The following is an 18,782-nucleotide window of genomic DNA, read 5'->3' as shown; positions in this document are numbered from 1 at the left end:
ATATTTAGATGCACTATTGTAAAGTGGCTGTTCCACTGGATGTCATATGGTGAATGCACCAATTTGTAAGTCGCTCTGGATAAGAGCGTCTGCTAAATGACTTAAATGTAAAATGTAAATGTTATATATTTTACAGACAATAAAAGATGCCACCATTTTTAATTGTACCTTAATTTAACGAGGCAAGTCAGTTAAGAACAAATTCTTATTTTCAATGACAGCCTAGGAACAGTGGGTTAACTGCCTTGTTCAGGGGCAGAACAACAGATTTTCAACTTGTCAGCTCGGGGATTTGATCTTGCAACCATTTCTGTTACTAGTCCAATGCTCTAACCACCAGGCTACCTGCTGCCCCACCATGTCAAATGAACAAATGATCTATCTGCATTAATTACATTATACCATAACTTCCTGTTTCCATTACAGCTGTAGTGATTTTTTACATTCTTAAAAACTGTGGAGGGAAAAGTTGTTAATTAAATGGAAATATCATGTTTACTAATCTATTCCCAAAGTTGTGGCTCTTTTGTGTCTGAATAGACCCCCAGCGTCTGTTTATGAGCCTCTGAAATTGCAAGGTGTTACTTTCTTTCAACTCTTATTCTACCTCTGCACCCAGGCTGATGGTTTCAGGGAATTGTTCAGTGGCAGGTAAAGCTTCCAACTTTACCTCACTGCATTGCATCACACAACGAACACACACACAAACACACACACACAAACACACTCTAAAGGCTGGAGTTGATACGTGCAAAGCACCACCTAGAAAAAAGACAATAACCTCCATTGATCTAGAGTTACTGGATTTGCATGGGTACCATTCCCAGGTGGTATATGATGCAATATGTTAGTGAATATTGATTTTGTGAGAACACAAAGCCTGTTTCCAAGCCTGACCATGAATATGAGGCGGATTGAGAAGGTAAATGGTTTGAAAGTCAAACAAGAGGGATGTGATGGTTTGAAACCTAGTTTAGGAATAAAATATTTCTAAGACATTCAGAATAAAATATTTCTAAGACATTTAAAATATGATTTATAATTTATTAGAATCCCCATTATCCGACGCTAATGACGACAGCTAGTCTTCCTGGGGTCCGACACACGACAAAAAATACAAACAAAAATACTTTATACTTTACATACATTTAAAACATGAACATAGACATTACAGACCTATTAACTAAATACAAACCAAAAAATGCAATAAAGCAGAGTGCATGCATGCATCTGTCAGTACACACAGAAAATTAGCTGTGTGTGTTGTATCTGAATGTTACATCTCAGTGTTGATTCTAAGTGTTGATTCTAATGGGACTAAAACCAGTGGGACTGGAAGTGAAGCCACCAGGGGTGAATACATTCAATGTTAACCAGGTGGTGGTGGTGTTAATCGACTGTTGAGTTAATTTCTGTTAACACTCTCAGAGTGAAAAAATACATGGGATATATCATGTTTCCCAGCAATCTTTGTTGAAGTTTATTTATTTATGTTTCTGCATGCACCTTGATTGATTAATTGGTCTTATACAGAAAGAGAAATAACATAACATTTTCCAAATGAATCCAATCTGTAAGTGATTGGACTTATTTCACCCATAATTGAGATGGTTGTGCAAATTTGGAAGGTAATTTTTTACTTCATATTGCAGAGTAAAAGCTCAAATTGAATATCCTAATGCCAATAGAAATTATATAACACTTTGCAAGCCAGCCCAATATAACGATGATGTGGCCTGCAAACCAGGAGTTTCAGACCACTTTTAGGGTAAAACTAGTCGAAGTATTGTATTGTTATGTCATTGTCATAAATAATCAAATCTATTCACTTAGGCACTCATTTGGTGAAGGCTCCAGGACTGAAAACCATCGAATGCAACAACCATGTCTCTGTCACTAGCAAACACAGTATGGGTATAGTGGTACCACTAAAATTATCTCCAAAGGGAAATAAATATTCAAATAATGAGTTCCACCCTACGGTGTTAAAACACCCCAAAATGAGTTACTATAACACCACAGGTGTTCATTCCTTAACACAGAGAAAGTATAACAGGATCAGCTCTAATAAGGTGTTCCTTTAAGTCAGCATTTGCAACACCCATGGTGTTAAGGACCCAACACTCTTGGGGTGTTAGTTTTATCAACATGTAACGCTTGTCGGAAGAAGTGGACCAAGGTGCAGCGTGGTACGAGTTCATGATTCTTTATTAACTCCGAACACCAAACAAAACAACAAAAGAACAATGAACGTCACGTTCCGTAGGTTACGCAGAGCTAACAAAAAACAACATCCCACAACCTAAGGTGGTGAAACATGCTGCCTAAATATGATTCCCAATCAGAGACAACAATAGACAGCTGTCCCTGATTGAGAACCATACCCAGCCAGAAAATAGAAACACAAATCATAGAAATAAAGAACATAGAATGCCCATCCAATTCACACCCTGACCAAAATAGAGACATAAAAAGGCTCTCTAAGGTCAGGGTGTGACACAACACTTTGTAAAGTATTAGTTTAACACTGTTTCGGTAGGTCATTTAATTACTAAGAAAGTGTTCAATTTAACATTGTGCATATAAATGTTCTGATCTAATTTGCTGTGCATACACACACAAATTAGGTGACATGGGGGAGAGGCGTTGTGCTGTGATGTGATCCTTTATTTGTTTTTGGAAACCAGGTTCTGTTCACTTGTCCTATATGAAATGGAAGGGAGTTCCATGCAATCATGGCTCTATAAAACCATTCCCAGGAGGTACCATGCAATTCTAGAATAGAACAATTTGATGTTGACATTTGCAAATACCTTGTTTGTTGGTTGGAATCGATAACTAACAAGAAAATAGATCATGCACAAACTCTAGCAAACTTCCTCTCACAAATGGTGTGAGAATACAGAACAGGAATATGGTTAGTGCTTCCTCTTCTAAATAGGCAGAAAGCAAGTATGAAGATGTGCATGGATGTGTTTTGGTTAGGGTATTTTGTATAAATTGTAATATACATAGCTGATTAGGGAGACTGAATGTCACCACTAAAGCCAAAGTGAATTGTACCAGCCCAACCACCAACGTCACCATTAACAACGATAGGGTTCTGTTTTACATTTAAGTCATTTATTTTCTTAATGGCATTCAAATCAGCATTGGAAAAAGGCGCAAGATTAAGTTTGTTCTGAGTGAGTCTGACCACAAATCAGAGACCACTATGATAACACATCAAATGAGTTTAATGGATCACAGTAAAAGAGCATGCATAGGCTTTTGTAGACTGCAGTCCAAGCTACAGTAAGTCTTCCAATGGTGCGACTGCTGACGGCGTCCAAAGATTATGCATCCTATTTGAATAAGCCACTTGGAGGTAAGGACGACAGAAGTGGTGTAGGCTACAGGCGATATGGATATCACGTATTATTGATATCTACATAGCGCAATGATGTGAATCACACTGTTGCTCTCTCATTTAGACATCTGTGTCTTGGTTATTGTGGATGACTGTTCACTAATAAGAATTTGTTCTTAACTGACTTGCCTAGTTAAATAAAGGTAAAATAAATAAAAAATAAATAATGTATGTGTATTTTAAACCAATAATGGTTCAATTAAAGAAGTTTAAGCTGCCTATCAATCATTGTTTTTGCGACCAGGAGACAGCCAGTGAAACATTCGCTCTTGCAACAGCTGCATAGTGCAGATCCCAAACTAATTTGAATTTATATGACAAAACAAGCAAGCATAGTGTAGAGAATCTAAACTGCTATGAAATATATTTTCCGTTCACAAAAATATTGGATTTTCAGCTGTTCGAAGCTGGTGTACAAAACCGAAAGTAAAAAAAACGCCCAAACTAAATTTAAGAACGGGAAGTATAGAAATGGTACACAAAGAACAGATATATCGCTTATTAGACTTGCTTTCAATGAGAATGACTGATCTATAATTTGCATTTCTATGTAAATTTGGTCTGTTCGCCCAAAAAGTTACATATTGCAGTTTTAAACTAGCTGCAAATTAGCAAGATATCAAAGTGTCACCATCAAAAACATAAACAATAGGCCTATGGCAAAAGCAGGATATGGCATTCATTTTTTACATGCAAATAATACTTTTCAGTAATGCTCAAAGCATGCCACGAGAGCAGTATTTATTTTTCAACTCATTGCAATGATCCCAATCTGTCCTCCATGTCAAGAAAATCATAAACAACAGAGTATACTAGTAAGTCTTTTGTCTTTGGGTTATGGTCAGGTAAAACAATGTATCTTCTATGGTTCCAATTCCTATTCTTTAAGATCAAAGAGTTTTACATTGGAATGACTGGAAATCTGATAGACTTTGGTTAACGTGTAATTATAGACTAATCGCATTATTATCTGTAGTGGAAAGCAATGGGTTTGAAGAAGCCTACATAACCAACCCATAAAGTAAAATGCATCATCCATTTATGGCCAGCTATGTAATCTCTAACATTGATGTATCTTGCAAATAGATGTGGTTCAATTGGCAATATACATTTTTGTCTTCTTCTAATGCCTCATAAGGGGAAAGTAATCAGATGACGTTACCGAGTTTGGGTAATCCCAAAGTTACGTTACTGATTACAATTTTGGACAGGTAACTGTAACGTATTACATTTAGAAAGTAACCTACCCAACCCTGAGCAACAGTGATACTGCAGTAATACCCCCTTCGGTGTAAGTAGGCTACTGCGACAGCCGCTACCAGCACTATGACTCGCAATATGAATAATAATGTAGACATTATTAGCTGTGTCATAATTCCTTGGTTATTAGCTGTGTCATAATGCCTTGGGACACCATGGTGCTTTATGTGAAGCAGAAAAGCCATTTAGCTACGCTTTGATTCATGGCTTCAATTAACTAGTGTTCTTTCATGGTCCTTTATTATATTATACTTCTTTTGCCTCAACTACATACTTTTGTGAAGTTGTCTGAATGCGATGAAAGTGGAGATTTGCATTTATATTGAAAGGATGAGCAGGGGAAATGAAGTGGGATACGTTTAAAAAGGCTTGACTAGAACGTGTCTTTGGTCAAACAATTCTATAAGGATAAAATACCAAATACATTAGATTTTTTAAGGTCATCGCATACAAATGAATAATACCAGTGTGGCTACTCATAATACATCCATCTCTCTCCAATTTCACTGTTCTATTACATGAACATTTTACCTTCACCTGATTTTCTCTCCAGAAGCAATCATTACAGTAGCTTGAGTAGCAACATCAACGTTACATTCTTGCTTCTCATCAAGTTCTTCTTTTGGACTGTCAGACTCCAGCTCTCCTCCTCACGTCAGCGGGAGAGAATTAAAATGACCCTGTCGTGTGTGAAGCCCGACTGATAGACAAGTAGTGAATCTAACAGTTCATGGGTAGAGAGTGTGTTGTAACCCTGGTGGGACGGAGAGTAACCCTTTTCCCTTCATATTTCACTACCTTTTGGTTAAAAGTATATACATTTAGGGAATAGGATAACATTGCAGACGCTGCCTGTGTTGTAACCCATGTTAAAGGAGTTGAGAAAAAGAGGCTATGGAGGGAAGATGTAATATTTTCCTGTTAATGAACAATCTGACTCACAGCACCTCCATTAGTTGACGGTCCTTACATTTGATGGCTTCTGATTTGACATGACTCCTCGTGAGCTGAGCAAGGGACAGGAGACAGTGGGTGTGAATGAGTCGGTGGTGAGCTGGCCTATTATTAGGTAGGGGGTGTGTGTGTGTGTGTGTGTGTGTGTGTGTGTGTGTGTGTGTGTGTGTGTGTGTGTGTGTGTGTGTGTGTGTGTGTGTGTGTGTGTGTGTGTGTGTGTGTGTGTGTGTGTGTGTGTGTGTGTGTGTGTGTGTGTGTGTGTGTGTGTGTGTGTGTGTGTGTGTGTGTGTGTGTGTGTGTCTATGGTTGCGCTGGCCTATTAGAGATCGGAGAAATGGATTTAGGAGTTTTGACACGATTATGTCCATACCAGAAGGTGAAGGAGGGATTATATAATGGCTCATGCTGCTCCTTGTTCTACACTTGGTTCTACACGTCCTTCACCAGCTCAGTTAATCCCTACCATTGTGACAATGAGTCGTCATAATGCTGCATCAAATGTATATGATCTTAGGGGAAATGGCAAACACAATGTAAGTAATTACATTTTTGTATCCCTAAGTGCATCTGTTCATCCTACGCAGTAATCATGAGCCTATAAACCAGAGTTACACTTTTAGCACTGAGGCGGTGTGCAATAGTAGGAAGACCACTTTATGCAGCTCCACTGTAAATATCATGAGTAAGTCTACCTCTGATAAGCTTCCCATAAAGCATTAAAAACAATCAAGCAACCCAGAAAAGTGCAAAAAATAGCCCATTTTAACATATGTAGCCTAAGAAACAAGGTCCATGAAGTCAATAACTTGCTTGTAACATATTATTCATATTCTGACTATCTCTGAAATTAACTTAGATAATACCTTTGATACAGTGGTAGCAATACATGGTTTTAACATCTACCGAAAAGACAGAAATGCCAACGGAGGCGGTGTTGTGGTCTATATTCAGAACCACATTCCTGTAAAGCTTAGAGATGATCTAATGTTAAATAATGTTGAAGTAATATGGCTACAGATTCATCTGCCTCACCTAAAGCCCATTCTTGTGGGAAGCTTCTATAGACCACCAAGTGCTAACAGTCAGTATCTGGATAATACCTGTGAAATGTTTGATAATGCATGTGATATCAACAGAGAAGTATATTTTCTGGGTGATTTAAATATTGACTGGCTATCATCAAGCTGCTCACTCAGAAAAAACGTCCAACTGTAACCAGTGCCTGCAAGCTGGATCAGGTTGTCAGTCAACCTACCAGCGTACAATGGGTTGTGAAAGTATTCACCCTCCTTGGCATTTTTCCTATTTTGTTGCCTTACAACCTGGAATTTAAAAAAAATTGAGGGTTTGTATCATTTGATTTACACAACATGCCTATTTTTTTATAACCCAATCCTGACCTGTACTTGGTCTTCGTGGTACCGCTTGCTTGGTGGTGCCCCTTGCTTAGTGGTGTTGCAGACTCTGGGGCCTTTCAGAACAGGTGTATATATACTGAGATCATGTGACAGATCATGTGACATTTAGATTGCACACAGGTGGACATTTTTTTAACTAATTATGTGACTTCTGAAGGAAATTGGTTGCACTATGTGTTATTTAGGGGCTTCATAGCAAAGGGAGTGAATACATATGCAAAGGGGGTGAATACATATGCACGCACCACTTTTCAGTTTTTTATGTTTTAGAAATTTTTGAAACAAGTAATTTTTTTCATTCCACTTCACCATTTTGGACAATTTTGTGTAAGTCCATTACATGAAATCCAAATAAAAACCTATTTAAATTACAGGTTGCAATGAAACAAAATAGGAAGAATGCCAAGGGGGTGAATACTTTTGCAAGTGTCACGATCATCGTAATGAGCGGACAAAGGCGAAGCGTGATTGAAGTTCCACATCTTTATTACGGTGAAACTTTAAACAAAACCAATAAACCAATAACGAAACGTGAAAGTAGTGGTGCAAATGCACAAAACAATATCCCACAAACACAGGTGGGACAAATGGCTACCTAAATATGATCCCCAATTAGAGGCAAAGATTACCAGCTGCCTCTAATTGGGAACCATACAAAACACCAACATAGAAATATTGACACAGGAATGAAATCATCAACATGTATTGATCACATCTTTACTAATGCTACAAATATTTACTTTTAAGCAGTATCCAAATCCATAGGATGTAGTGATCACAATATAGTAGCTAATATAGTGTATAAGAGGTCATACAATATGTTTTGTTGATGATGTACAGTAAATAATTGTTGCTGGTCTGTGGTGTGTAATGAGGAGCAACCAGATGCTGCTGGTCTGTGGTGTGTAATGAGGAGCAACCAGATGCTGCTGGTCTGTGGTGTGTAATGAGGAGCAACCAGATGCTGCTGGTCTGTGGTGTGTAATGAGGAGCAACCAGATGCTGCTGGTCTGTGGTGTGTAATGAGGAGCAACCAGATGCTGCTGGTCTGTGGTGTGTAATGAGGAGCAACCAGATGCTGCTGGTCTGTGGTGTGTAATGAGGAGCAACCAGACGCTGCTGGTCTGTGGTGTGTAATGAGGAGCAACCAGATGCTGCTGGTCTGTGGTGTGTAATGAGGAGCAACCAGATGCTGCTGGTCTGTGGTGTGTAATGAGGAGCAACCAGACGCTGCTGGTCTGTGGTGTGTAATGAGGAGCAACCAGACGCTGCTGGTCTGTGGTGTGTAATGAGGAGCAACCAGACGCTGCACTTGACGCATTTATGAAATGACTTATTCCAGTTACAAATAAGCACCGACCCATTAAGATTGTGGATTGTTGGATTGATGAGGAAATGAAAAATTGCGTGGCTGAGAGGGATGAGGCAAAAAGGTCTGGCAAATAAGTCTGACAGCCCAACTGATTGGCCAAAGTACTGCAAATAAAGAGATAATGTGACTAAATTAAATAAAATAAAACAATGAAACAAAGATAAATTGTATAAAGAATGATAGTAAAAACCCTTTGGGGCACCTTGAAATTTTGGGGGGAAAAGCCAACTCGGCTCCTTCATTCATTGAATCAGATGGCTCATTCATCATAAAGCCCACTGATATTGGAAACTATTTTATTGACTTTTTCATTGGCAAGATAAGCAAACTTAGGGATGACATACCAGCAACTAAAGCTGACACTACACATCCAAGTATATCGGACCAAATTATGAAAGACAAGAATTGTACTTTTGAATTCCGTAAAGTCAGTGTGGAAGAGGTGAAAAAAGTATTGTTGTCTATCAACAATGACAAGCCACAGTGGTCTGACAATCTGTATGGAAAATTACTGAGGATAATAGCAGATGATATTTCCACTCCTATTTGCAACATTTTCATTTTAAGCCTACTAGAGAGAATGTGCCCTCAGGCATGGAGGGAAGCTAAAGTCATTCCGCTACCTAAGAATAGTAAAGCCTCCTTTACTGACTCAAATAGCCGACCAATCAGCCTTTTACCAACCCTTAATAAACTTCAGATTTTTTTGTTGCTATTTCACAGTAAACAAATTGACAACAGAATTTCAGCATGCTTATAGGGAATGACACTCAACAAGCACAGCACTTACACAAATGACTGATGATTGGCTGAGAGAAATTGATGATACAATTATTGTGGGGCTGTCTTGTCAGACTTCAGTGCAGCTTGACATTATCGATAATAGTCTTCTGCTGGAAAAACATATATGTTAAGACGTTACACCCCCTGCAAAGATGTGGATGAAGAGTTACTTGTTCTAACAGAACACAGAGGGTGTTCTTTAATGGAAGTCTCTCATATATAATCCAGTTAGAATCAGGAATTCCCCAGGATAGCTGTTTAGGCCTCTTGTTTTTTTTTCAATTTTTACTAAATACATGCCACTGACTTTGAGTAAAGCCAGTGTCTATGTATGCGGATGACTCAACACTATACACTTCGGCTACTACAGCGACTGAAATGACTGAAACACTCAACAAAGAGCTGCAGTTAGATTCGGAGTGGGTGGCAAGGAATAAGTTAGCCCTACGTAATTCTAAAACTAAAAGCATTGTATTTGGAACAAAACACTCTAAACTAAATCTTGTAATAAATAATGTGGAAATTCAACAAGTTGAGATGACTAAACTGCTTGGAGTAACCCTAGATTGTAAACTGTCATGGTAAAGACATATTGATGCAGTAATAGCTAAGATGGGGAGAAGAATGTCTATAATAAAGTGATGCTCTGCCTTCTTAGCAACACTATCAACAAGGCAGCTCTTACAGGCCCTATTCTTGTCGCACCTTTACTTCTGTTCAGTCGTGTGTTTAGGTGCCACAAAGAGGCACACAGTACTACACAGAGCCATGACTACATGGAACTCTATTCCACATCAAGTAACTGATGCAAGCAGTAAAATTAGATTTAAAAAACAGATAAAAAACACCTTATGGAACAGTGGGGACTGTGAAACAACACAAACATTGGCACAGACACATGCACACACACACGCGCACACGATAAGGTACACACTATACATACACATGGATTTAGTACTGTAGATAGTTGTTAGTGGTAGAGTAGGGGCCTTTTTTCACCTTTATTTAACCAGGTAGGCTAGTTGAGAACAAGTTCTCATTTGCAACTGCGACCTGGCCAAGATAAAGCATAGCAGTGTGAACAGACAACACAGAGTTACACATGGAGTAAACGATTAACAAGTCAATAACACAGTAGAAAAAATGGGAGTCTATATACAATGTGTGCAAAAGGCATAAGGAGGTAGGCAAATAATTACAATATTGCAGATTAACACTGGAGTGATAAATGATCAGATGGTCATGTACAGGTAGAGATATTGGTGTGCAAAAAAGCTAAAAAGTAAATAAATAAAAACTGTGGGGATGAGGTAGGTGAAAATGGGTGGGCTATTTACCAATAGATTATGTACAGCTGCAGCGATCGGTTAGCTGCTCAGATAGCTGATGTTTGAAGTTGGTGAGGGAGATAAAAGTCTCCAACTTCAGCGATTTTTGCAATTCGTTCCAGTCACAGGCAGCAGAGTACTGGAATGAAAGGCGGCCAAATGATGTGTTGGCTTTAGGGATGATCAGTGAGATACACCTGCTGGAGCGCGTGCTACGGATGGGTGTTGCCATCGTGACCAGTGAACTGAGATAAGGCGGAGCTTTACCTAGCATGGCCTTGTAGATGACCTGGAGCCAGTGGGTCTGGCGACGAATATGTAGCGAGGGCCAGCCGACTAGAGCATACAAGTCGCAGTGGTGGGTAGTATAAGGTGCTTTAGTGACAAAACAGATGGCACTGTGATAAACTGCATCCAGTTTGCTGAGAAGAGTGTTGGAAGCAATTTTGTAGATGACATCGCCGAAGTCGAGGATCGGTAGGATAGTCAGTTTTACTAGGGTAAGCTTGGCAGCGTGAGTGAAGGAGGCTTTGTTGCGGAATAGAAAGCCGACTCTTGATTTGATTTTCGATTGGAGATGTTTGATATGGTTCTGGAAGGAGAGTTTGCAGTCTAGCCAGACACCTAGGTACTTATAGGTGTCCACATATTCAAGGTCGGAACCATCCAGTGTGGTGATGCTAGTCGGGCATGCGGGTGCAGGCAGCGATCGGTTGAAAAGCATGCATTTGGTTTTACTAGCGTTTAAGAGCAGTTGGAGGCCACGGAAGGAGTGTTGTATGGCATTGAAGCTCGTTTGGAGGTTAGATAGCACAGTGTCCAATGACGGGCCGAAAGTATATAGAATGGTATCATCTGCGTAGAGGTGGATCAGGGAATCGCCCGCAGCAAGAACAACATCATTGATAATTACAGAGAAAAGAGTCGGCCCGAGAATTGAACCCTGTGGCACCCCCATAGAGACTGCCAGAGGACCGGACAGCATGCCCTCCGATTTGACACACTGAACTCTGTCTGCAAAGTAATTGGTGAACCAGGCAAGGCAGTCATCCGAAAAACCGAGGCTACTGAGTCTGCCGATAAGAATATGGTGATTGACAGAGTCGAAAGCCTTGGCAAGGTCGATGAAGACGGCTGCACAGTACTGTCTTTTATCGATGGTGGTTATGATGTCGTTTAGTACCTTGAGCGTGACCGGCTCGGAAACCAGATTGCATAGCGGAGAAGGTACGGTGGGATTCGAGATGGTCAGTGACCTGTTTGTTGACTTGGCTTTCGAAGACCTTAGATAGGCAGGGCAGAATGGATATAGGTCTGTAACAGTTTGGGTCCAGGGTGTCTCCCCCTATGAAGAGGGGGATGACTGCGGCAGCTTTCCAATCCTTGGGGATCTCAGACGATATGAAAGAGAGGTTGAACAGGCTGGTAATAGGGGTTGCGACAATGGCGGAGGATAGTTTCAGAAATAGAGGGTCCAGATTGTCAAGCCCAGCTGATTTATACGGGTCCAGGTTTTGCAGCTCTTTCAGAACATCCGCTATCTGGATTTGGGTAAAGGAGAACCTGGAGAGGCTTGGGGGAGGAGCTGCGGATGGGGCGGAGCTGTTGGCCGAGGTAGGAGTAGCCAGGCGGAAGGCATGGCCAGCCGTTGAGAAATGCTTGTTGAAGTTTTCGATAATCATGGATTTGTCGGTGGTGACCGTGTTCCCTAGCCTCAGTGCAGTGGGCAGCTGGGAGGAGGTGCTCTTGTTCTCCATGGACTTCACAGTGTCCCAGAACTTTTTGGAGTTGGAGCTACAGGATGCAAACTTCTGCCTGAAGAAGCTGGCCTTAGCTTTCCTGACTGACTGCGTGTATTGGTTCCTGACTTCCCTGAACAGTTGCATATCGCGGGGACTGTTCGATGCTATTGGAGTCCGCCACAGGATGTTTTTGTGCTGGTCGAGGGCAGTCAGGTCTGGAGTGAACCAAGGGCTGTATCTGTTCTTAGTTCTGCATTTTTTGAACGGAGCATGAGGGCCTGAGGGCGGAGCATGAGTGCCTGAGGGCACACAGTGTGTTGTGAAGCCTGTGAATGTTTTGTAATGTTTTTTTAAATTGTATAAACTGCCTTAATTTTGCTGGACCCCAGCAAGAGTAGCTGCTGCTTTGGCAGGAACTTATAGGGATACATAATAAATACAAAATACAAATAGACTACTGATACACTCTTAGAAAAACTGTCCCTATAGGAGAACCCTTTTTGTTTCCAAGTGGAACTCTTTTGGGTTCCATGTACAAACCTCTGTGGAAAGGGTTTTACATAGCACCCAAAAGGGTTCTACCAGGAACCAAAAAGGGTTCTTCAAATGGTTCTCCTATGGTGACAGCTGAATAACCATTTTAGGTTTTAGATAGCACCTTTTTTTTCAAAGAGTGTATGTTCACGTCACGGTTTATGGATGACTCATTTTGGAAGCTGCTCAAAAGGAAAGTAGCTTTCTTAGTTTTTATGAAAATATACATTTTCCCTATGCCCTCTTATGAAGAAAAACATATATACCCAAAGCAAACCTTTGGAAAATAGAAGGACGCCAGTACATGTATGTAATTTAGCAGACGCTCTTATGCAGAGCAACTATAGTTAAGTTAAGTGCCTTACAGAAGAGTACGTCGACAGAGTTTCACCTGGTCGGCTCCGGGATTCAAACCAGCAACCTTTTGGTTACTGGCCCAACGCTCTGAACGGCAAGGCTTCCTGTCACCTGCAGGGTTCTTATCTTTAATTGACCTAAATGAAAATCACGGAATCAGTCATTTCACTTTATTAACATTTAATATAAATGAAAATGTTTCTTAATTTTGTTTGCCTTATGATATTATTTGTTGCAGGCGCAAGTCAGCACCAACCTCAAACCCAAAAAGGTATTTTTTACTTCGCAAGGGTTGAAACATTGAGAAAATATAGGCTGTCTGATATTGTATTTGATGGAATGGTCATGGGCACAGGTAGGACATGTTTTAATACACAACGTACCACATGAATGTTTTAGCTGTTTATTTATAAACCTCCCTCTCAGGAGACAGGTATTGCAGTGACATCCTGGTACTCTGTGCCCCCCAATGACCTACTTCTGCACAATGTTGCTGACACACTTTCAAATGCACAAAGAGAGGGAGGGAATGTTCTTATCCAATATGGAGAAGAAAAAAAAACTCCTAGGTATACTTGGACCAACAAAAGTGCTCCTGCCTTTGACTTCATATACTGTATGTAGTCAAATATATTTAGGACATTTTCACAACACCACTGAAAGGCTCCTCCTTTTCCATTATGTTAAAATCCACCCAAAAACGATCTTTTGGTATATGTTTCATTACTCCATTGTTGACATAATCACAAAATGTTTTGCTTGTCACCACTCAGGTTTTCAAGATATGTAACTTTCAAAATACAAAAAATGATCCACAATGCAGCATCATGTGATGCAAATGCATCAGAAAATGCAGCATCATATGATTCAAAATGCATCATGCATCATATAAATATTAAGTTTCTACATTTTGTAAAAAGCACTGTTTCCAATTTATTGTACACTGTCTCTTTAAGAATGTCAAGTTTGTGTGTAACAACATGCAAATCTGTCATTCATTCATTGCTATGATAAAAGACAGTAAAGTATGCGGATAGGCAGAAACTGCTTCTCCAATAGAAATCCCGGTTCACACTTGTAGTCGATGTCATGGCGATGTTGGCCAGATAAGCTCATGCATAGAAACATGTCATCAGGTCTAACGGTCGTCTCGCACTGAACTGCGCATGTGCAGGCCGTCAAATCAAAGCCACTCCTTCTATATAAAGTAGATTTGAATGTAAATTAAAACATGTCAGTTTGTCACTTTCACAAGGTTGGAGTAATAACATTACTTAAGACATCGGATTGAATCTCGAATCAAAGGTTTTGCCTTTAAAGTTAGAGTCCTTAGTTAGAGAACTAAGGAACTCATTTTTCACTGCTCTCGTTGACTTCTCAAACCCCAAACCTTGCTTGTTTCACAAGCATTCCCAAAAGTCTTGTGATGTTGCGCCTCTGGGTTATCATTGATCTCCTGAAGAAGGTTTGCTTTTACCATTCTTTCTGGTCAAGCAAAACGCTACCAGGTTGTTAGCTAGCTACCTAATGAGGTAATATGACTTGAACAAGGTGTTAATGTGTAACGGCATTCAGAGGTGGAAGAAGGATCGGACCAAAGCGCAGCGTGGTAAGTATTCATGATGTAATATTTAATGAAACGAACTGAACACTGAAATACGAAACAATAAAGTGAACGAACAAAAACCGAAACAGTACCGTGAGGACCAAACACTCACACGGAAAACAAATGCCCACAAGCCAAAAGTGAAACCCAGGCTACCTAAGTATGATTCTCAATCAGAGACAACTAACGACACCTGCCTCTGATTGAGAACCATACTAGGCCAAACACAAAAACCAACATAGAAAAACAAACAGATTGCCCACCCCAACTCACGCCCTAACCATACTAAAACAAAGAATAAATGAACAGAACTATGGTCAGCACGTGATAGTACCCCCCCCCCAAAGGTGCGGACTCCGGCCGCAAAACCTGAACCTATAGGGGAGGGTCTGGGTGGGCGTCTGTCCCCGGTGGCTGCTCTGGCGCCACTTCACCACAGTTTTTGTCCGCCTCCTCAACCGCCCCCTTGGCCTCTTATGAGTGGCGACCCTCGCCGCCGACCTCGGACTGGAGACCCTCGCCACGGGTCCTAAATGGACAGGAGATTCCGGCAGCGCCGGACAGGCAGGAGACTCCGGCAGCTCCGGAGTGAAGGACGGCTCTAGCAGCTCCTGGCTGACTGCCGGTTCTGGTGGCTCCTGGCTGACTGACGGCTCTGGCGGATCCTGGCTGGCTGACGGCTCTGGTGGCTCCTGGCTGACTGGCGGCTCTGGCGGCTCCTGGCTGGCTCAGGACAGACGGGAGACTCTGGCGGCTCAGGACAGACGGGAGACTCTGGCGGCTCAGGACAGACGGGAGACTCTGGCGGCTCAGGACAGACGGGAGACTCTGGCGGCTCAGGACAGACGGGAGACTCTGGCGGCTCAGGACAGACGGGAGACTCTGGCGGCTCAGGACGGATGGGAGACTGGCGGCTGAGGACAGACAGGAGACTGGCGATTCAGGACAGACGGGAGACTCTGGCGGCTCAGGACAGACGGGAGACTCTGGCGGCTCAGGACAGACAGGAGACTCTGGCGGCTCAGCACAGAGGAGGAACTCTGGCAGCGCTGGACAGGTGGGAGCACCTGTAGGGAGAAGGTAGAGAGACAGCCTGGTGTGGGGGGCTGCCACCGGAGGGCTGGTGCATGGAGGTGGCACCGGATAGACCGGACCGTGCAGGCGCATGGAGCTCCTGAGCACCGAGCCTGCCTGACCTTACCTGGTTGAATGCTCCCCGTAGCCAGGCCAGTGTGGCAAGGTGGAATAGCCCACACTGGGCTGCGCTGGCGAACCGGGGACACCATGCGTAAGGCTGTTGCCATGTACGCCGGCCAGAGGAGATGCACTGGAGACCAGATGAGTAGAGCCGGCTTCATGGCCCCTGGCTCGATGCCCACTCTAGCCCGGCCGATACAGAGGAGCTGGAATGTACAGCACCGGGCTATGCACACCCACCGGGGACACTGTGCGCTGCACCGCATAACACGGTGCCTGCCTGGTCCCTCTCGCTCTTCGGTAAGTACGGGGAATTGGCGCAGGTCTCCTACCTGCCTTAGCCACACTCCCCGTGTGCCCCCCCAAGAAATGTTTGGGGCTGCTTCTCGGGCTATCTTGCCAGCCGTGTTCCCTCGTATCGCTGGCTCCTCTCTCCGGCTGCCTCTGGTCTCCTAGCTGCCTCCACCTGTTCACACGGAAAACAAACACCCACAAGCCAAAAGTGAAACCCAGGCTACCTAAGTATGATTCTCAATCAGAGTCAACTAACGACACCTGCCTCTGATTGAGAACCATACTAGGCCGAACACAGAAACCAACATAGAAAAACAAACAGAATGCCCACCCCAACTCACGCCCTGACCATATTAAAACAAAGACTAAAATAGCAGAACTATGGTCAGAACGTGACATAATGGCCCATGGTTTATGAATGTAAAATGTGGCCCGCCAACAGAGATGCATCCAGCTACAGCACCAACACGGAAAACTAGAAGGTAAAAACATAGTGGTAATATGGTCTAAACTTTGAACGGTTTGAGCTAGACACAAGTAGGTTTCTCTGTAGTGATAGTACCACCACCAATGTCATGAATCTGCAATCTCTTTTTCCTACAGGGCATTCAGAAACCGCAGTACAGCGAAGCCTAATCAATACAACAATTATTATCTGGCAGATTTACTTTCTAGTTGCACTTGTGCTCCCAAATTAAAATTCCAAGTGGCACAGGAAAATATTTAGGAGCATATGCGAGCAGAATGGTCACACGTTATAACCCTGGGCATACAGTGGATTTGTTGAGAATTAAGGAGTCTGTTCTGCATCCATAGAGGACTACATCAACAGAGATGTTTATTGATGGCAGGAGCTCCCATTTTTTGATCTGTACAAGCAGACAATTTAAAGTGGCTTCATGTTGTTGCTTCTCTCATAGCCAATGATTCCATCAATCTGTTCTCTAGAAGCCAGAGAGGACTCTGATGTTTATTGAGCAGGAGCTCCCTTTGATCTGTGTGTGTGCGTGTGTGTATGCGTGCGTGTGCGTGTGTGTGCGTGGACAGGGCATATTGCAATACCAAGGTATTGTAATAAACCAAAGGTGTGAACGTCAGGATCACACACACACAGCACACACACTTTTTAAGTCATTAATCAGGGTTAAGTGGATCATTTCCACCCAAGCTGTATCCTTTGTAATGAGTTCCTACCGAATTTTCAGGGTTAACTGGTTATCGATGGCATGAGTCGAGCAAAGCTATCACTAGCTGTCAGACAGGCGCCTGTATGGCAAATAGACAGAGGATTCTCTTGCTAGCTGTCAAACAGGCGCCTGCATGGCAAATAGACAGAGGATTTTCTCGCTAGCTGTCAAACAGGCACCTGCGTAGCAATTAAACAGAGGAAGCTCTGGCTAGCTGTTAAACAGGCCCCTGCATGGCAATTAGACAGAGGAAGCTCTCACTAGCTGTCAGACAGGCCCCTGCATAGCAATTAGACAGAGGAAACCCTCACTAGCAGTCAGACAGGCCCCTGCATAGCAATTATTATTATTGTATTTTTTATTTCACCTTTATTTAACCAGGTAGGCAAGTTGAGAACAAGTTCTCATTTACAATTGTGACCTGGCCAAGATAAAGCAAGCAGTTCGACACATATAACAACACAGAGTTACACATGGAGTAAAACAAACATACAGTCAATAATACAGTAGAAACAAGTCTATATACGATGTGAGCAAATGAGGTGAGATAAGGGAGGTAAAGGCAAAAAAGGCCATGGTGGTGAAGTAAATACAATATAGCAAGTAATTTATAGCAAGGATTTATTTGGATCCCCAATTAGCCAATGTCAACGGCGATAGCTAGTCTTACTGGGTTCCGACATACAGTATAACGAAAAAGACATTACAGACAAAATACTTTAATATGTACATACATTTAAAGACATTAACCATGTGTGTGCATCTATGTTACATGTAAATGTCAGTACATACACATAACAAGTAGGTCCCATAGGGAGAGGTGTTGCTTTATTTGTTTTTTTTAAACCAGGTTTGCTGTTCACTTGCTTTATTTAAGAGGGAAGGGAGTTCCATGCACTCGTGGGTCTGTATAATACTGTATGTTTCCTTGAATATCTTCTGGACCTGGGGACTGTGAAAAGACCCCTGGTGGCATGTCTGGTGGGGTAAGTGTGTGTCAGTGCTGTGTGTAAGTTGACTATGCAAACCATTTGGAATTTTCAGCACATTAATGTTTCTTTAAAAAAACAAGAATGGACGAAGTCAGTCTTTCCTCAACTCTTAGCCAAGAGAGACTGTTCTGCATAGTATTCATATTAGCCATCTGATTACAATGAAGAGCAAGACGTGCTGCTCTGTTCTGGGCCAGCTGCAGCTTAATAACTAGGTATTTCTTTGCAGAACTTGACCATTTGACTGGACTATAATCAAGATACGATAAACTAGAGCCTGCAGGACTTTCTTTGTGGAGTGTGGTGTCAAAAAAACAAAGCATCTATTTATTACGGACAGCCATTCCTA

The sequence above is a fragment of the Oncorhynchus gorbuscha genome, linkage group LG05 (genome assembly GCF_021184085.1).
Source record: "Oncorhynchus gorbuscha isolate QuinsamMale2020 ecotype Even-year linkage group LG05, OgorEven_v1.0, whole genome shotgun sequence".
NCBI lineage: Eukaryota > Metazoa > Chordata > Actinopteri > Salmoniformes > Salmonidae > Oncorhynchus > Oncorhynchus gorbuscha.
The sequence above is the reverse complement of the archived record's forward strand: the minus strand, read 5'-3'. Positions refer to the sequence as shown.